This window comes from Notamacropus eugenii, chromosome 3 (genome assembly GCF_028372415.1).
Source record: "Notamacropus eugenii isolate mMacEug1 chromosome 3, mMacEug1.pri_v2, whole genome shotgun sequence".
NCBI lineage: Eukaryota > Metazoa > Chordata > Mammalia > Diprotodontia > Macropodidae > Notamacropus > Notamacropus eugenii.
Window position 1 is genome coordinate 364,417,185 of NC_092874.1, and position 22,243 is coordinate 364,439,427.

Sequence of the window (22,243 nt, forward strand, 5' to 3'; positions counted from 1 at the left end):
AATTTTATTTTTTTTGGATATGATCCCATTCTATTCAAATCATCCTGTGTTCTCTGTGTATGTGTGTGTGTGTGTGTGTGTGTGTGTGTGTGTGTGTGTGTGTGTGTGTGTAATCCCTCCAACTACCCAGAGGCTAAGAAAAGTTTCAAGAGTTACAAATATTATCTTTCCATGTAGGAATGTAAACAGTTCAATTTTAGGAAGTCCTTTATGATTTCTCTTTTCTGTTTACCTTTTCATGCTTCTATTGATTCTTGTGTGTGAAAGTCAAATTTTCTTTTCAGCTCTGGTCTTTTCATCAAGAATGCTTGAAAGTCCCCTATTTCATTGAAAAACCATTTTTTCCCCTGAAGCATTACACTCAGTTTTTCTGGGTAGGTGATTCTTGGTTTTAGTTCTAGTTCCTTTGACTTCTGGAATATCCTATTCCAAGCCTTCAATCCCTTAATGTAGAAGCTGCTAGATCTTGTGTTATCCTGATTGTATTTCCACAATACTCAAATTGTTTCTTTCTAGCTGCTTGAAATATTTTCTCCTTGACCTTGGAACTCTGGAATTTGGCTACAGTATTCCTAGGAGTTTCTATTTTTGTATCTCTTTCAGGAGGTGATCAGTGGATTCTCTCAATATTTATTTTGCCCTCTGGTTCTAGAATATCAGGGCAGTTTTCTTTGATAATTTCATGAAAGATGATGTCTAGGCTCTTTTATTGATCATAGTATTCAGGTAGTCCCATAATTTCTAAACTGTCTCTCCTGGATCTATTTTCCAAGTCAGTTGTTTCTCCAATGAGATATTTTACATTATCTTCTATTTTTTTCATTCATTTGATTGTGTTTTGTAATTTCTTGGTTTCTCATAAAGTGATTAGTTTCCGTCTGTTCCATTCTAATTTTGAAAGAACTATTTTCTTCAGTGAGCTTTTGAACCTCCTTTTCCATTTGGCTGATTCTGCTTTTTAAAGCATTCTTCTCCTTATTAGCTTTTTGGACCTCTTTTGCCAATTGAATTAGCCTATTTTTAAAGCTGTTATTTTCTTCAGTATTTTCCTTTAGCAAGCTGTTGACTCACTTCTCATGATTTTCTTGCATCACTCTCATTTCTCTTTCCAATTTTCCTCCACCTCTCTTATTTGATTTTCAAAGTCCTTTTTGAGCTCTTCCATGGCCTAGGACCATTGCATATTTATTTTGGAGGTTTTGGGTACAGAAGCCATGACTTTTATGTCTTCCCCCAATGCTAAACATTGTCCTTCCTCACCTGAAAGGATGGGAGAGAATACATGTTCACCAAGAAAGTAACCTTCTACAGACTTATTTTTTCTATAGACATTTTTACCCTTTTTTGGGTATTTTTCCAACCAGTTACTTGACTTTTGGGTCCTTTGTCAAGAGTAGGGTATACTCCAGGGACCTGTAAGTTCTCAGTTCCTTCAAGGTGGCACAATCAAGGGAGAGGAGCTTACTCCTCTAGGGGTCTTAGGTAGGGGTGGGCTGCCACTCAGGGCTAAGGTTCAGATCAGCTGCTCAGTTCCCCCACAGGTTTTAAGATGAGTGCTCCAATTATGGAATAATGGACACTGGCTGCTGCCTGCCTGCAGCGGCTACCCACCCACTGTCTCCTCTGCCTGGGGCCAGGGCTAGGGGAGGGCCCTGCTCCCTTGTCACAGAGGTGAGAAACCTCTCTTACTGACCTTTGAAGTGTCTTTGTCATCTGTGGGTTGAGGGATCTGCGAACCTCCACTGCTGGGGATTCCACCCTCTTCCCCCTTTGAGGCTTACCCTGTCTCTGGCCTTGCTCCTCCCAGTGGCACCCAGTCAAGGCTGGGCTGGGCTCATCTCCACATCCAGTGAGAAAACCTTTCCCGTCAGCCTTCCAGATCACTCTGGGCTGGAAATCTCCTCCACTCTGTCGTTTTGTGGCTTCTGCTGCTCTAGAATTTGTTGAGAGTCTTTCTTTACAGGTATTTTATGGGCTGTGGGGGAAGAATTAGAGTATGTGTGTCTTTCCACCCCACCATCTTGTCTCTGGCCCCAGGCATCATCATCTTTGCTATAATCTTGATAGTCCTGGTACTGTTCCTCTTTTTATATTGAGAGACTCATTATAAACTGTAAAGACTTATTATTACCTGCCACATGGACCTGACTGGTTAGACCTGTGACTTGCTCTTTCCTGGGGCTCTGCCAGATACAATCACTCCTTCAGGGAGCTATTATATTGTTAATTTTTCTTTCTTTTTTTTTTGCTGCACTTATGTTTTAATTTTTCTCTTCCTCTTCTAGTGCTGCATGAAGTAGTCTTCTTGAATGTTAGAAGTCAGGGTTAACCAGTGTGCTAAGACCAGTGCTCCTCATGATGGTCCCTGGTTTCCCTGGCATAGCTTCCTTCCCACATACAATTCCAACACAACTTCCTTTAGCCACAGCTTCCCTAGGGACTTCCCTCTTATAGCCTCTTCTCCCATTGCAACTTAATTAGCTCCAGCTTTCTTGATACAACTTTCTGATCTAGGACCAATAAAAAACCCCAGTCATGTGGAATCTGGGGCTCTCAGACTCAGTAGGTATTTGAGACCATGAGAATTTCCATACCCAATGACTTACTGACCAGATGTGTTTCCATGAGAAGGTGAGGGTTGCTACGTCTACCAAAACTGAAGATAGGTGCCATTGCATCCTTACTATATTGCCTTGCTATGTTTGGGCAAAGTAAACCTCTTTTGTTAAATGTCCAATGACTTACAAGTGCCTTATTTCATCCAAAAATTGGGCCTGAATTAAAAGTCCACTGGTATTAGAGCTGGGTCCACAGCAACCAGTAATAGCTCTAAGGTTAATTATGTGGTGAAACATTGAGAACCTTACCACCAAGAGGTAAAGTGCGGTAAGACCAATATTTTAACTCTTGTCCTCATACAAATTAGCCTTCTTTTATATTGAGACTATTCTTGAGCTAAAAGCAGGGTTAGTGGTTTGGGGTTCTTGGGCTTTTCTGTCTATTAGTGACAGTCAATCAGCAGTTGTTGGTGGTCAGGATGATGGGATCCTTCCACATAAATGTTATCCCTGCTGGATGAATAACACAGGCCTAAGAGCCAAAAACTTAGACAATAGAGTTTTGTAGAGAAATTTTCTAAAATCTAGATTTCATGATGTATCATTGCTATCTTTTAGGATCCCATTATGTTCCAGATAAAAGGGACTTTAGACGTTATCTAATCGTTCAACTCTTCATTTAACAAGCATGGAAACTGAAACCCAGAGACATCAAATAATTTGTCCAAGGGAATACTGATAATAAGTAGCAGAGGGCACCTGATTCCTATTCCCATGGTTACTCAATACCCATTTCACATATAATCTATAATAAATAATTTCATATATAGGAAGTAATCACAGCACACCAGGGCTTTTAATGCCATAGCTAATATAATTCTCTCTGAAACAAACTGAAGTATATATTAATATCCTAGTCATGCATAACACATTAGTTCTGACACAGTGGCTAAAAATAAAAAGTCCTTGTTTTCATGTTGTAAGTCAGAACTTCATTATCTTTACATACAATTTTCTTTTCACAAATTTAAAATTTTCTAATTAAAATGAGGAAGTAGCATGATGGCCAATTACTTCATCTCTAAAAAGAAGACCTGACTTCAAATCCTCCTTACCATTCATTTGACCTTTGGCAAATTACTTAATTATTCTAGGCCTCAGTTCCTTCATTTGAAGTCAAAATTTAGACTAAACAATGTTTAGGATTCCCTCCATCTCTCTAAATCTTCTGGATTTAAACTTTGAAGTCTAAAATTTTTACTTCAGCATAAAATTTAAAATCTAGACTATGTACTCATGGCCCCCATTTCTTCTCATCCCATTCACTTCTCAGTCATGGACAATCTGCCTTCTATGTTATCCCTCAACTGAAACTATTATCTCCAAAATTACCAGTAATATTCTAACCATCAAATGGAGTTGCCCTTTCTAAGACTTCATCCTTCTTCATTTGTCTATAGTGATCGATACTGTTGAACATCCCTATTACTGGATACTTTCCTCTGGGTTTTGGTGATAACTGTTCTCTCTTTTTTCTCTCTTGTGAGTCTCATTGCTCAGTGTCCTTTGATGAGCTATAATCCATATCCTAGCTCTCTTTTCTTCTCTTTCTATATTTTCTTTGGTGATCTCATCAACTTCCTTGAGTTCAATGATCATATCTCTGCAGAAAACTCCTATATCTATATATCTAATTCAAGTTTTTCTCCTGAACTCCAGACCAGTATTATCAACATTGGGCATTTTCAATTTGTTGTCCTACAGAGAACTTAACCTCAACATGTTCAAAATAGAGAGAATTATCTTTCCTCTAACACCATCTACTTCTCTCAATTGTACCACCATTCTTCCAATTACTCAGATTCACAATCTTGTAATCATTCTCAACCTTTCACACTGTTTCTCATCCCCCATATTATTAGATATGATCTATTCTGCCTATCTATCAATTCTGTTTCCATTTTTCCGATCACATGGACATGGCAATATTTTCCTAATTAGGCTCCTAGCTTCAAGTTTTTCTTTTCTCCGATTTCCCACATAGCTACGAAAGCAATATTCCTAAAGTGTAGGGTCAGTCATGTTGTTCCCCTCCTAAGGAAAACTCCTGTGGCTTTCTGTTGTTGACTCAAGGAAAAACTTCAAATTCCCGTTTGGCATTTAAATCAACTAAAGTGAACAAGTATTTATTTGATGTCTACTATGTGCCAAAACTATATTAAACAATATCCTAATTCCTTCTATATCTTTGTCTTTATTGTTGCCTTAAGGAATTCAGTGTGCAAAGATTCTTTTCCTAGGGGGAAATGTGTATATAGCCATACAGAATTAGACTACCTAGGGGTGGAGATTTTGAATTCCAGGATTGGAGACAGGAATATCTGAGTTCAAATTCAACCTCATATACTAGCTGTGTGACAATGGGCAAGTCACTTGCTTGCCATTTGCATCAGTTTTCTTTTCTGTAAAATGGGGGAAATAATAGTACCTATCTCCCAGGGTTGTGAGGATCAAATTAGATTATTGTAAAACATCTAACACAGAGCTTAGCACATAATAAACATTATATAAATATTAGTTATTAATAGCTATTACTGTGAATACTCTGCTTTATGACAGCTATGAATGGATAAAATACATTTTAGGCTCTTCCATTTTTACTGAATGTCTGGCATTATTAGTAATAGTCACATGATATTTGTAAGACTGATATTCATGACAATTAATTATAGGTTCAGGTACAACAATGTAAAAACAGTAACTAGGAAATTGTAGAAAACAGCATATATTTTGAGGGTGGAAATGGGGCAAAAAGGACACTGTATGTGATTAAACAGAAATGATATAAAAATATTGTCTTTTTTGTTCTAGTCAATCCTATCACATGCATCAAAAATTGACTTTTAAATTGTTGCCAGTAAAAACACCTTAAAAAAGTATTTTCCTTCATCATAACTTTGATAACTGTATAGCTGTACAAAGAATTGTTTTTAATGAAGAATGACATGTGCTTGTTTCATTGAAGTAATCTCTTAAAAACTCTATTTCCTTTCATTCAGGTTTTAAAATAAAGAAAAATTTAGAATTTTTATAGAGACCAGAAGGTGGTGCTCTTCCTTCTGTGTTGCATACCATAACTCAGAGTTTATTTTTAATTCTCTCTTAAGATTAGGAGAGCTGAGTTAGCAAATTGATTACCTTTTGCTTGTTAATGCTGATTTTTTTCACCAAATAAAAGGCAGGACATATTTCATGAGATACTGTAAAATTCTGGCAACATTCTTGAATGAATTATGAAATAAGAATGTGAATAGCTAGAAATGGCAGAAGTGATCACATGGAGCCAGCATGACTTTATCAAGAATAAATCATACCAGATTACCATTATTTATTTATTTATTTTGGACAAAGTTACTAAGGTGGTAAGTCAGGGGAATTTTGCGGATGCAGTTTACCTAAATTTGAGCAAAGTATTTGATAAAGTCAAACTACACTTGTGAAAAAGATGAAGAGATATGGATTGGATAATACTAACATTAAATGGATTTGAAATCGGTTTAATGGCCTGATCCAAAGAATAGTCACTAATAGGTTGCTGTCACTAATAGAATTATCTTTAATAAGTCACTAATAGAATTATCTTTAAAAAAAATCAGTGCTATGTTGTTGTTGATGCTTTGTAATCCTACAGATGACCATGCCAGAGATAAGGTCAGAGACAGCCACTGGAGGTCTACATATGATCTGTCAAATTTTTAGACAACTTAAAACTGACAAGGAAAAATAAGAGCCAGGATTCGTAAAGATCTTGACAGACAATACATTCAGCTCCATAGATGAACTATAATAAGGACAAATATAAATTCTCATGTTCAAGTCATTGATTTTACAAAAATAAGATGGAGGCATGATTAGATCATACTTGTTTCTCTGAAAAAAAAAGTAAGGAGTTTTGATGACACTCAATATATGTAAATATCATAGCTAGGTAAGGTAATACAGGAAGAGGTATAGGTCCTAGAAACAAAGAAGTTCTAATCTTCTTGCTCTAATCAGAGCAGAATCTAATCTTGCTCTAATCAGAGCAGAATAATAAATGAATGCAAATAAATAATAATAATAACAAATAAATGAAATCCTGCATTCAAATCCAGTTGCAACTTGGTCCCACTGGGCACTCACTAATGAGAGCTAAGTACTTAGGAGAACACTAAATGCACTCTGCATCATGCAGTCTCTTATGTGGACATTCAGGGCCATGGTCTCTATTTTGGAGCACACACACTTGTTCTGTGACTGTTCCCTATTCACTTTGTATGTGCCAAAGAGGTTTTTGGATTGGTTGCTGAGCTGTCACTAAGTATGCTCTAGGAACCTGAATTCTTGTTTTTCCTTCTTGGTTGTATTCAGGTGAAGTCACCAGATAGGTGGAAGGCCTTAGGCTTTCTCTCACCTGGAGATACCTGGAGATGGCAAATGTAACTAGGAAAGACTGTGTCTGGGATTTCCTGTCACTGTCTTTTTCACTTGAAGGTTCAGAAAAGAGAATCTGAGAACTGGAACCCATACCAAAGTTTGCTGGCAGCTAAGTGAAGCATACCCATACTGTCTTGACCTGGTAGCTGAGAAACTTTGTTCCACATAAAGGGAACAACTGCAGGGGCTATGTTGAATTTGGAAGTAAAGTTGTTGGGAAGAAAGCTTTGTAGGAACTACTTTAAGTTTGAACTCACTCTCCCTATGGATCAACATAGTAGATGTGCCCCAGTGGTATGAAGCAAATATTTTGTACTACTTAGTAAATATCCTTTTTAAAAATGCTAATTGATGTTAACTGGGTAAATTGATAGTGAGGCACTAATCACTGGATCATTCAGCATTATAGGGTAGATGCTAAATGTAACTAGCAATCACTATTGTCTGAGAACACTAAATCGGTGTTTGAACCAGTAACATTAGGGAAAGGCTACAACTATTCAGAGATGTACCCTAGAATCCTGAGGAGATGTATTCCCTTTGCAGACCTGATTTGCCAGTGGAACTGGGGATTAATATCAGGACTCTCAGACTTTAAAGCTACAATAGAGAGGACACCAATATAAAGGAAATGTCTAGAGAGGGAACCCAGAGCTGAAATCTTGCTAAGTTAGGAAGTAGGAACTAGGGATGTTTTACCTGGAAGAGAGAAGATTCAGGAAAGACATGGAAGCTTTATTCAGGTGTTTAAAAAGGTCATATCATGGTGAAAATAGACCTACTCTGTTTGTTTCCTTAAGACAGAAACTGGAACAATGGGGTAGAAATTGCAAAGAGGAAAATTTGAGGCTTATGCAAGGATAAGCTTCCTAAATTTTAGAACCATCTAAAGAAAAAATGGGCTGCTCCAGGACAGAGTGAGTTGTCCCCCATTGAAAGTCTTCAAGCCAAGTCTGTATGATTACAAGTCAGGTATGTTGTATGGAGACTGGGGCAGTATCTGCCTCATAAAACAAGTTTGGTAAAGGATTTTCTCTTTTTATTTTTGATAATTTCTTTGTAGCGAAGTAATTAGGACAATAGGATCACAAAGCTAGAGCACAAAGGGACTTCAGAGTCCATCTAGTCTAACTCCCTCACTTTATAAATGATGAAACTAAGACCTGGAGCAGTTAAGGGGGGGTGCTCAAGGTCTCACAGGAAAGAATCAGAGTCTGTATTTGAACCCAGGACTTCTGATGCCAGCCATCACTCTTTCTCTTCTTGAACATTTAATAGAATTCATTTTAAAATTTCATTGACTGCAGGTGTCATTTTAAAGTTTCACTGGCCTCCTCTGTAGAGGGAGGACATGTTCAGGTAGGGGTAGGGTTTGATGGCTGCTGAAGTCCCTTACAACTCCAAAATTATGAGTTTCTGTGATTCTTTGGAGTATACTATAGAAGGAAAGATACCAACTGTGAATATCTATCAAAGGAAAATCTATGGTTGATGTTTGACTTAGACTGCAATATATATTTTACTTTCTTGTTCAATCCATCAGTCAAACTTACAATTATTTTCTCAGTGATTAGTATGCTTTTCTAGGCACTCAGGTAACAAAGGTATAAATGAAATAGCTCCAGTCCTTCCTGCTCTTTTTATTTTATTTTCTTCCTTTTTTTTTTAGGTTTATTATTGCAATTTATATTCTGTATGTCATTAATTTTTTTTTTTTACACACACACAAACATGATCTGCTACATTCTGCGAATGAATTCCATAGTTCTTTCTCTGGATGTGGAAGGCATTTTGCCCTAGAAGACCATGGGGAATTTTTTTTTTTCAAGTCCTTGCATTGCTATGAAGTTCCAAGTCTACCAGAAAAAACTCTCACATACTGTGGTTGTTGCTATGCACAAAGTTCTCCTGGTTCTGCTCCTTTCACTCACCATCAGATCACATAAGTCTTTCTAGGCCTCTCTGAAGTCTTCCTGTTCGTCATTTCTTATAGTGCAATAATATTCCACTACATTCATATACCATAATTTATTCAGCCATTCCCTAGTTGATGGGCATCCCCTTGATATCCAGTTTTTGGCCACCACAAAGAGTGCTGCTATAAATAATTTTGTACATGTGGGACCCTTTTCCATTTTTATGATCTCTTGGGGATATAGCTTTTTCTGCATCTATTGAGATAATCATGTGGTTTCTGTGAGTTTTGTTGTTGATATGATCAATAATGCTAATAGTTTTGCTAATACAGAACCAGTCCTGTATTCCTGTTATAAATCCTACCTGATGATAATGTGTTATTCTCGTGATAAGTTGCTATATTCTTTTTGCTAAAATCTTATTTAAAATTTTTGCATCTCTATTCGTTAGAGAAATTGGTTTATAATTTTCTTTCTCTGTTTTCTCTCTTCCTGGTTTAGGTATCAAAAGCATATTTGTATCCTAGAAAGAATTTGGGAGTACTTCTTCTTCCTCAATTTTCCCAAGTAGTCAATATAATATTAGCATTAACTGTTCTTTAAATGTTTGATAGAATTCACTTGTAAATCCATGTGGCCCTGGAGATTTTTTCCTAGGGAGTTCATTGATGGCTTGCTCAATTTCTTTTTCTGAGATGGGGTTGTTTAAGTATTCACCTTCCTCTTTTGTTAATATAGGCAATTTATATTTTTTAAAATACTCATCCATTTCGTTAAGACTGTCAAATTTATGAGCATAAAGTTGGGCAAAGTAATTTCTAATTATTGTTTTAATTTCCTCCTCATTGGAGGTGAGATCACCCCATTCATTTTTATATTGGTAATTTGGTTTTCTTCTTTCTTTTTTTTAATCAAACTGACCAAAGTTAATCAATTTTATTAGTTTTTTCATAAAACCAACTATTAGTTTTATTTATTAATTCAATAGTTTTCTTAATTTCAATTTTATTGATCTCTCCCTTGGTTTTCAGTATTTCTAATTTGGTATTTACTTGGGGATTTTCAATTTGTTCTTTTTCAAGCTTCTTCAGCTGCATGCCCAAGTCATTGATCTCCTCTTCCTCTATTTTATTCATGTAGGCATTCAGAGGTATAAAGCTTCCCCTAAGAACTGCTTTTTCAGTATCCCATAAGATTTGGTAAGTTGTCTCATTATTGTCATTTTCTTGAATGAAGTTGTTGATTGTTTGTATGATTTGTTGTTTTACCCACTCCTTCTTTAGGATTAGATTATTTAGTTTCCAATAAATTTTTGGTTTATATTTCCATGGCCTTTTATTACATATAATTTTATTGCATTATGATCTGAGAAGGATGCATTGACTATCTCTGCCTTTCTACACTGGATAGTGAGGTTTTTATACCATAGAACATAGTCAATTTTTGTATATGTTTCATGTACCACTAAGAAAAATGTATATTACTTTCTATCTCCATTCAATTTTCTCCAGAGATCTATCATACCTATCTTATCCAGAGTTTTATTCACCTCCTTAACTTCTTTCTTGTTTATTTTAAGGGTAGATTTATCAAGTTCAAAGAGGGGGAGGTTGAGGTCTCCCACTAGTATAGTTTTACTGTCTATTTCTTCCTGCGACTCCCCCAACCTCTCCTCTAAGAATTTGGATGCTATACCACTTGGAGCATACATGTTTAGTAATGATATTGCTTCATTGTCTATGGTGTCTTTTAGCAGGATGTAGTTTCCTTCCTTATCTCTTTTGATTAGATCTATTTCTGCTTTTGCTTTGTCTGAGATTAGGATTGCTACCCCTGCTTTTCTTACATCAGCTGAAGCACAACATATTCTGCTCCAACCTTTGACCTTTACCCTGTGTGTATCCCCCAGTGTCAAATGGCGTTTCTTGTAAACAACATATTGTTGGATTATGGCTTTTGATTCATTCTGCTATCCATCTCCATTTTATGGGAGAGTTCATTCCATTCACATGCACAGTTATGATTACAATCTGTGTCTTTCCCTCCATCCTCTTTCCCACCATTTGTGCTTTTAGTTCTCCCATCCCCCTTCCCCTCCTCAATAGAGTTTTCACTTTTGACCATCTCCTCCTGCAGTCTTCCCTTCCTTCTTTCAGCCCCCCTCCCTTTTACTCTTACTACTTCTTCCTCCCTTTTAGTTTCCCCTACCCCTTCTTCCCCCTTTCCCTCTTATTGCCTATAGAGCTAATTAGATTTATATACTTAAGTTTATTGTTCCCTTCTTGAACCAAATCAGATAAGAGTAACTCTCAAACAATGCTCCTCTCCCTCCCCTCTTTCCCTCTAGTATAATTTTGTACTTCTTCCTGTGATGTAATTTATCATTTTCTGCTTCCTCCTTTTCACACCTCCTGTTTCAATCCCTTTGCATGCTTAAATCACATTTTAACATCACATCATTTACTTTATACCTGTTCCCTCTATCTGTGTATATCCCTTTTATGTTTCATAATAGATGTACAATTCTCAAGATTAACAAGTATCTTTTTCCTTTATAGGGAGGTAAACAGTTTGCCCAAATAGAGTAACAATTTTTTCTTTTCCCCTCTTTACCTTTTTATTCCTTTCTTGAGACTTGTGTTTGAAGATCAAATTTTCTGTTGAGTTCTGGCCTTTTTGTCAGGAAGGTCTGGAAATTCCTTATTTCCTTGAATGTCCATCTCCTTGCCTGAAACATTATGCTGAACTTTGATGGGTAATTGATCCTTGGTTGTAGTCCCAGTTCCTTTGCCTTATGGAATATCAGATTTCAGTTCCTTCGATCTTTTAATGTAGAAGCTGCAAGGTCCTGTGTAACCCTGACTGTAGTTCCTCCATATTTGAATGGTTTCTTTCTGGCTGCCTGTAGCATTTCTCCTTCACTTGATAGTTCTGGAATTTGGCAACAATATTACTTGTCGTTTTTAGTTTGAAATCCCTTTCAGGAGGATTCTTTCAATGACTATTTTGCCCTCTGAATCTAGCACTTCTGGGAAGTTTTTCTTGATGATTTCTTGGAAGATATTGTCCAGACTCTTTCTTTCATCATGGCTTTCTAGTAGGCCAATGATTCTTAAATTTTCTCTCCTAGATCGATTTTCCAGGTCAGTTGTTTTTCCAATTAGATATTTTACATTTTTTTTCTATCTTTTCATTCTTTAGATTTTGTCTGACTGATTCTTGCTGTTTCATAGAGTCATTAGCTTCTACTTGTCCAATCCTAATTTTCATCAAATTGTTTTCTTCAGTTAACTTTTGCATCTCCTTTTCCATCTGTCCAATTATTCCTTTTAAAGAATTATTTTCTCCAGTTAGTTTTTATACTTCCTTTTCCATTTGTCCAATTTTCCCAGTTAGGTTTTGTCCTTCCTTTTCCATCTGTTCAATTTTCCCAATTATGTTTTGTGCTTCCTTTTCTAGTTGTTCAATTTTCCTTTTTAGAGGTCTGTTCTCTTCAGTGAATTCTTTTTTTCATAGTTTTAAAATCATGGACCAGTTATTCTTCTATTTCCTTCTTTAACTGTTCCAGGTGAGCTGTTTGTGCATGTGAGCTGTTCATAGTCCCTTCTGAAGTTTCAGATGGAAGTACAGTGTCACTACTGACCTCTTTGGTATTGTTTTTTGGTCTTTGTTCCCATAGAAAGATTCTATGGTCTTTTCTTACTGGCTTTGCTTTTTCTTGCTCATGATGGTGAGGCTTTGTGTGTTGTGGCCTCTGGTTCTTTCAGTTAGAAGCTGAAGAATATGTTGTTGAGCTGCTGGAGTGGGAAGGCTTTTGTTTTCCCTTTTTTTGTGTGTTCCCTGGCTTAGCCCTGGGGCTTGCTTGTTAATTGTGGGGGAGGGGTGGTCTGTTAAGGGGAGATCTCAGATGAGCTAGAGCAAAAGCAAACTCAGCTCACACCTGGGTCCTAGTTTGAGTTTCCACCCCATCTGTTGCTCCTCTCCTAGTGCTGAGGCATGCTTGAGTCCTAGTGCAAGTTTCCACTGCCCCTGGGGCCCCACTCTTTCCAGTTTGCCTCTGCCACAGTAAAAGGAATCCCCCTTATCTGTTTTCCTAGCCTCAGGTGCTGCGAGACTGTTTGCCCCTTCAGCTGTTCCCACTAATCCAGGATTTTTCTGGGTAAATATTTTATGGTTCTTTTGAGGTCAATGAGGGGAGGGGGAGAGAGCATTTACAGATCACTCTGCCATTTTGGCTCCCAGAAGATCAAGTATGTGACTTATAGATGTTTAATCTGCGGGCTGAAAGTCTCAGGAGCAGCTGCAGCTGATACTTGGTGCTCCACGGCTGTCGCTCATTCAGCTCTGCTGGTCTCCTACCCTGGGTTGCCACTCCACCTTTCTGCTGTGTTACTGCTGCCTGAGGCCACTCTGGGGGTCTCCCACCTGGCCATGCTGCTGCAGGATGTGCTGTGCTGTGTGCTGTGGGCTCACCCCCTCAGAACAGATCATTCCTGATGACTTTCCAGTCTGTTCTGGTCTGAATCTGCCAGTCTGTCTCCTATTGGATTCCACACCTCCAAAACTTGGTCAGATTCTCTTTTTAGAAGGTATCTGAAGGAGTTTGTCTAAGAGCTTAGGTGAGTAGTTGCTCTCACTCCGTTATCTTGGCTCCACCCCCAGAGTCATTAATTTTTAATCCTGCTTCCCTATGACTGTTTCATTGAACCTTCCTTTGTAACAAGGAAAACATTTAAATAAATCAGGAGATAGAATTTGATAATCTATTTTCCACTTTTCAGTCATGCCACTGAGAGAATGGGATCATGTTTCATAATTAGTTCATATTTAATCAGATTTTGAGTGTTTAATATTTTCATTTATGTGATTGAAATTGCTGTTCATCTTGTTTTACATTCTTCAGGCTTTCATTTCATGCATATCTTCCCATAGTTTTCTGAATTTCTTACTTTGATCATTTATTGTGGTATAATCATACTCCATTGTATTGATACATCCCAATTACTTCTGCCATACCCCAACTGATTGTACCCCTTTTATTTCCAGTTTCTTGTTGGCACAAAGGTGCTATTATATGGATTTTCAATTTGTGTCATTTCTTTTTCTTTTTTTTACCTGTGATTGGACTCCTTTGTGTAAATAATCAGTCCTGAGACTTTTGAGCATGAATAGTTTACTAGCTTTTCTTGAATAATATCAAATTGATTTTCATAACAGATTGACTAATTCCAAGTTCTGTCAGCAGGGTACAAGTGTACTTATCTTCCTAAATTCCCTCCAACATCAATTATTTACAATTTAATCTTATTTTGGCTTGTAAGATAGAGCTTTCTTATTGGTTGTGAATCCCCAAACAGTGAATATATAAAGCGAGTGGCCACCTCCTCAGATCTTCTCTTTCCTTCTGACTGCAAATCAAGTCAGGAATAGTCTATGATGCTTTGTGATAAGGGATGGGGGAGGGGATGCCTGCCTTAAGCTCCACCCTAACCTTCTTGTAGCAGTGAGCACATAACATCTGAATCATATTTTCAGTTTAGTCAAACCTTAACATAGGTTTAAATTGCTTCTGTGTTTGTTCTTTTAGGATAACTAGCATTTATCCTGAGACAGATGTGTCTATGCTTGGAGGTGACCTTTTGAGCCAGAGAGATCCAGAGATCCTGGATCTGTCATCTCAGATGAATGGTTACAGGGGAGGAGTCCTTGGTCATTAGCCAGTCTCTCCAAGAGGAAAGGTATAGTTGCTGGGGACTCATCCCTTACAACTATTCAGATTTAACATTTTCTTGTTTAGATGACCAACCCTGCTTAGGACTTGCCATTGTGGGTTTAATATGATGTGATTGAATGAAAATATTATAACTTTCAACAAAATTCAAAGTGAATTTAAATCCTTCTTTAAAGTGAAAAAAAGTGTAGGGTTTTAAATAATAATATTCAGCATATAATTTAAAATAAGACTTTTATATTGCTGTACTAGGAGAGAAGGGCTACTTCATATGTTGCTCTAAAAATCAGTTTATAATAGTGACACTTTGTATTTATATTATGCTTAGTTCCAAAGAGATGGGAGCATTTTACAAATATCGCTCTTGTCTATCAACACCCATTTATTGATCTAAATGAAGCAACATGAGTAACATTAATTCACAGAATCTTTCTTGAAGGTCATTCCTTTCTTTATGCATCTGAAATCAGGTAAGGCGTTTCACGTGAGCAGGAAGCTAATATATTTGGATCTCAAACATAACTTGGGTTGCTAATGTTAAAATCATATTCTTTGGATTTCTAGTAGTTTATAACTTAGCAAAATATCCATGACTTCATGAGAATTCATATTAGTACTAAATTTTTTGACTGGTCATATTCTCTGGGAACTATAACTGAAAATATCTTTACATCTGAATATTCATTTGGCTACTGTCATGACATATGGTCTATGCATTGTTTTTCTCCACCAGATCTGTGATTTTATCAGTACAGGGATGTTCATATAGAGTTCCCTGGGACACCGATGAGTTAAGTGACTTTGCTCAGGGTCACACAGGCATTATGTGAGAGAAATTGGGACTTTAATTCAGATCTTCCTGTTGCTGAGATTGCACTGCCTCCCTATGACTTCTAAGTTTCAATGCTGACTCTTAGTAATCAGGTGATATTTGCTTAAATTAGTAAGGTAATGGTCCTTAGTTCTAGTTAAAACTAGAGATCATAATAACTTGTGGTCCCCAATGTCCAACAATTCTAAATAGCCTACTTAATTGACTTAGTTGAATAGCTTAAACTGGCAAGCAGAAATTAAACATTATTTGTTGAACGGGGAAAGTTTCAGAGAATAGTAGAGGGAAGAATTAATTCCAATTGCAGAAGGACCTTTTAATGATTCCCTAGCCAGCAGTGAACCTTTGGGAACTAGCTTCCTACATGATTAGTAGGAAAAATTTTAACAGATGGTAGAAAGGCCTCATCTAACAGATCCAAAGGTGAACAGACTCAAAGAAAATCAGGCCATCCAATCAGATAAACCCATTTTCTTGAGGTGCTGCACAATTGCTTTTCTAGGGTAGTGGATTATTTTCAGGCCATATGGGTGCTTTTTGTATCTGGCTGACAGTTCCAGCAAGAGCTCATTAAGATTTGCTGTTGCAGCTGTTAATAATTCTTTCACTGTTGTAAATTCAAGAAAAAAAAAATTCTTTTCTATTTCCCATTAGGACAGAAGACTAGTAGCATGGTCGGAACCATACTCACATGCACTAATTCCCATGACTGCCATAATTCTGTCACCTACTGCCCAAGCTTTTATAGCCTAATGGGTGAGGTGGCCTTCTCTTCATGGATTATGTTGGGTGATACCAAAAACATGACCATGAACCCTATCTTTCTATGTATAGCCACTATATGGCTATAATGGTTCTCATTCAGTCTTTTAGCAGTACTCTATGAATGTGGTATTTCTTTATTTCTTTCTTAATTCCCCTTAGGGCTCATATAGTGAAAAGTCTTCAAGTTATAAAACCTGACTGTTGTCAACTTATGTAGAAGTTCAGTTAAGGTGTTCAAGGAGGCCAACAAGTTTTAATGAAAACAATTATTAAAAAAAATCATAATACGGTCTCTACTACTATATGTTGATCTTTCTTCTTAATAAAGAAATAATCTTGAATATATATGTAGTGCCTGCTCTGCCCTCAACTTCCTGAATGCTATGCCAGGTTTAAGGCATATATTAAGTGGGCCAACATCAACACTCAACCATAGATCCATCCATTAATAATCTTAGAACATGAGCCTCCATCAATGCATTTCTTTTCCCAACTAGATTACATATTAGTTTAAAATAACTTACATTTAATTAAAGACAGAATAAATGAGAAGAAAGATTCTCCTTATATGCAGAAAAGTAGACTCTGCTCTAGGCTTGTTGGTGGGAGAGGGAACTCATGTAGAGAATACGTGGGACAAGGTAATGAGTGTGTTGGGTCCATGTGTAAAGAAAACATCAGGGCACATCCTTGTGTGGGTCAACTTATGTTTGCAATATTACAGAGGTGTTTTTATCCTCTTGTGATGTTATTAAGTTTGTTGCTCGCCTGTTTTCTTTGACGCATTACTGGAGCGTGTGCTGCTCCTCTCTGCTGGGTGTCTGCTCTTGATCCTGGGCTCTCTGCTGCCATCTGCTGATCTTGAGCTTCAGGGGAGGGATTTGCTAGCTTTTTAATTTGAGTGGCCCAGCAGACATCTTGGTGTCTCATTCCTGTCATATCTATTGTGCATAGCCTGAATCTTTTCAAAACCTCTTATAAGTGTCCCTGTACTAAAACTGCAAAAAACCCTATTGATCTGGGGTGATAAAGGTTCTGTTCAATCCTTATAATTCCTTTTGTTTTCACCAACCCCCAAAGGCTTTGATAGAGCTGATGACTCCTGCCCACTTCTTTTATCCTATAAACCTACCTTTTTTTATGTTTTGTGTGTTCCTGCAAGCAATGTTGCTAGCTTACCAACATCCTCCCCCATTGAAGAATATGCAGTCCTTGGTGTCATGGAACAGTTCATAGGTACTCTTTATCAATTATCATTAGTTAAGATGTAATAAAAACACAGGTTATCATTTTATGTACAACGTAGATGTAGTTATGGATTTGTACATGTAATATGGATTTGCAATCCATATTAGTGTTCTATGTGACAAGCCTAAGCACATGTGGAAATAATATATAACATGTAAATGACAAAATTGTACATTGTCCAAACATGAATCTTAATATAGTTATATAAAATACTGTATAGTATCCTACATTAGGACTGCTTACAGTAATCACAGATCATCTGTAGAAACATAATACATGCACATACATTATTAGTAAAGACAGTAATACTTATTTCTAGCAGAGCTAAGATGGTCAAGTTAGAGGAGCATTCAAGCTGAACTTTTTCAATATTCCTCTCCAAACAACTTTAAAATGATGTATCAAATTGAATTTTAGAGCAGCATAAGTCACAAAAGTTTAAGGTGAGTCATTTTTATAGTCCAAGACAACTTAGGTTGGAAGGAGAGGTCTATGATATGGGTGAAGGCTGGCCAGAAGTGTAGCATGGAGACAACACCAGCTATGGACCTTAGAGGCTGTGGCAAAAGCAGCAATTTGAGGAGCTCTCACTACTCAGTGATGGTAAGGTGATTGGTCAATTGGTCAGAAAGAGGTTACAGGGGACCTCTGTGCTAGCATTGGGAGCAGAACTGGATGCTGTTTGGCAACTCCATTGCCCATTATCAAGTTCCAGGTTGTAGTTCCAGGATGGAGAAGAACAACTGTGGTCATGAGGAATCAGGGGCCTGGTTGCAGTTGTAGAATGGAGAGAAAGCAGAGACCCTAGTTTCTGGTAGAAAGGACAGAGAGGAATTCTAGCACTTGAAATCTCAGGAGAGCAGGAACCCTTCCTTGGTAAGGATGAGAACACAGACCAGGAGAGCAGTGACCTCACCTCTCCCCAGATCACACCACCATGAAAACACTGAAAACTCCAGATCCCTAGGACTAGCTGTGAAAATAGTAGGATGAAAAAGTCTGAATCTTGGAACAGTCCCCTCTTCCTCTTCCCTCCTTAGGTGAGTAGATTTCAACTCTAACACAAAGTTCAAAGTCAATAAATAAGCTGGAAAAATGAGCAAACAACAGCAAAAAGCACTTCACTATTAAAAATATATTAGGAAAGATCAAGACAAACTCAGAAGACAATGATGTGAAAGCATCTTTTAAGCAAAGCCTCAAAGAAAAATGAAGATTGGACATAAGTCCAGTGAGAATTCCTGGAAACACTCAAGAAAGAGGAAAAATTATTTTAAAAGTCAAGTAAGAGTGATAGAGGAAAAATTGAGAAAAGAAATGAGAGCAGTATGAAAAATTATGAACAGAGAATTAACAGGTTGGTAAAAGAGGCTCAAAAAACACTGAAGAAAATAATACTTTAAAATAGTATACACAGTAAGGAAATCTACCATATGGCAAAAATTGGTCAATACAATATATAATATTAGATGTTGTTAGTTGCACTGCACACATAAATACACTTTGATAGTGAGCATTGTCACCTTACTGTAATAAAGGAGACAAAGCAAATCAAGGAAGTACAAAGTGCTATAATAGTTCAGAGTAGGGGAGAGGTGACTTTTGGTTGGAGATCATGGGCTATGTCTCCGTTCTCCCTCCTCTCTCCTTCCATCCTTCCTGACTTTCCTCAGTCTGAAGAAAAGGAAAAGAGGGACATGCAATTTTACATGCAAAACCCCCCATGAAGAACCCAAACCAAAAAAGCAATTGGATGCTGTGAGAAAAGGGGGGCTGAGGTGCTGCATAGTAAGGTAGAGTAGACCTGGAGAAATTGTGACATTTCAATTATCAGGGAATAAACAATAAATTTTTATTTAAGGAAAATGATTTCAAAAGTTGTTCAAATGAAGTAGTAGAGATGACTTTATGAATGGAAAGGGTGTAGTAATGGTAAAATGAGTTTTAAAGTGGAGGAACAGAAAAAATATTCAAGATACAAGGTACAAGGTTTTTAGTCTTTGACTAAAGACTTTAAAAGCAAGTACTCCGATATGCACAGGAAGGCCTGCTATTATAGGTTCTTAAATCTGCTTTTGTAAAAGGAAAGCAACTTTTGAGGGGTCAGCAATCACTTTAACAAAGCATATGTATCATTCACTTAGTTCAGGGGAAAAGTCAGCACCCCAAACTTCAGAGAAAATACAGAGAAATCAAAATCAACATTCAGGCTTCCAAATGTCTGACATATATCACAGATTGACAGATAACTGTCTGACCATACATACATAGTTACCAGAGAGGGAAGTACCAACATGTGGGTTTTCAAAGCCAGGGGACTCCTTAGGTCATCTGGCCAAACAAACACTTCCAGTCAGTAAGCCCCAAAGTAAAACTTCATCCTCAAAGTATTTATACATTTTTTAGAGGCAAAGGGCATTACAACCCTTGAGAACCAGTGCCTCATTAGAAACTTAAAAATTATTAGAAACAAAAGTTACAGGCTTTCCTACAAATCTTCCCTAATCAAACTCACCTTAATGGCCAAGTCCATTAATGAGTGGGGAAGAAACTCTTTAATCACATTAAAATAATTAACAATGCAAATACATACTGTTTCTAGTTAAAAAAAAAAAAACAAAACTCTTTGTTTCTGTACTTTACTCCTAGTAAAGACTCTTTGTTGATAAGGGCAAGATTCAATCAGAGGCACTTGATTATACTAAGTAAAAGAAAAATAGCAAAGGATCCCTCTTTGCTTGCTGTTACAAAGACTCAGAAGAATGTTTTTGATCAGCAAAACATTTTCCTGAAAGAAACCAGGAGTGGCCCCACAAGACATAAGACATAAAAGAAAAGAAACAGAGCAGGACGGTTTGCTGAAGATTTTTTTAAAAAGACTTTCAGGATCTTGAACCAAATGAAATTTAAAAAAAAAATCATTATAGAAAATGGAGAAATGGAATGCCTAAGGTAAAATAATGGTGGAGAAGATGATTTGGTTACTTTTGGGGAGAATGATCTGGAAGGGATAGATACTGGAATTGATCAAGAAGGAAGCTTGGATTAAGGCTGCAGCTTTTGGCATATGAAGGGCAGGATAGATAATAATAGCTGGTATTTATATTGTGTATAAGAGCTTTGTATATGAATATATTATTTAAATTCAATTCAGCAAACACTTCTGGCATGAATATATCTGGAAAACCCATTTTGTTTGTAGTAGATTGCTTTGGTAAATCAAAGCAAAGCAAAGTCTTTGGATTTAAGGGATATTTCTTTTAGGCCATATTGGAACCTAAAGGATTTATGCCTTCTCACAAGAGATATATCTTCCAGGTAATCAGTGCCTGTCACACAGAATCATTGGCCCTTTTCCCTGGGTCAATGCCCAGTGGACACTGATACAATTGTTATTTTCCAGCTCTACTCATTCTAAGTTTGGTGATAACCTACAGAGATTCTAATTTCCATGGCTTTGAAGGTGGTAGAATATTTTTAAACATTGCATATTTCCATGCTCCTCTCTCTTTTTTTAAAATTCAGTTTTATTTTTATAAGTCAGCAAAAATTTGCCTTCTTTCCATTGTCCCAACTGGGAATGAAAGAAAAACAAAAACCTTTGAAACAAATATGTATGATGAAGCAAAATAAATTTCTTCATTGGCTATGTTATACACATAGACATACACATATACGCTTTGATATATACACATTTATATATTATATACACACATGTATGTATACACACATGTATATATAGGAAGTATAATGTTTTGTATTTATCATGTATCTGTTTATGTATCATTCTTTACTCTGGATCTTTCACCTCAGGAGTTGAGTTACGTGTTTCATAATTAGTCTTCTGGAATTATGGTTGATAATGCTGATCAGAGTTCCTAACTCTTTAAAAAATTTTTTTGTCTTCACAATATTGTTGTTATTGTACAAATTGTTCTTCTGGTTCCGTTCACCTCAGTCTGCATCATTTCATTCAAATATTCCCAGGTTTCTGTGAAACTATTGGCTTCATGATTTCTTACAGTACAATGATATTCCATCAAATTTGTATTCCATAATCTGTTTAACCATTCCCCAATTGATGGGCAGCCCTTCAGATTCTAATTCTTTGCCACCTGAAAAAAATTAAAACTATTTTTATTTATCCTTAGAGTTTATTTTGCTTAACAATAATCTCTTCCTTAATGTATTTATCTCTTATTTAACCCTCTTTCCTTTCTCACCTTTGTCTCTCGTAACCCTGTTGAATAAAATATATTTCCCAAATGTGTGTGTGTGTGTGTGTGTGTGTGTGTGTGTGTGTATTTTCCCCTTGCTTGACTAGTTTCAGATAAGAGTGAGGTTCAAATGCATCATATCTTCTCCCATGTTCCTTCTTTATTTGTATAGATTTTTAGTTGTGTACCTTGATTATATGAGATAATTTCCCCTAACCTTCCCTTGGCTTTCTCTCAAGTACATTCCTCTTCTCCTTCCTTTATTCTTTCAAGACCGTAAAGACATAAGAGAAATATTTCCTGGTCTTCTGTTTAATTAGACTCCTTCTATGACCTATGATGATGATGGAGTTCAGAAGGGACACATGTGTCTTTCCATATATTGGGATGCAATTAATTTATCCTTGTGGGACTACACTTGTAATTGCTCATTTGTATTTACCTTTTTATGTTTCTCTTAATTCCTGTGTTTCCACTCCAAAGATTCTATGCAGCTCTTA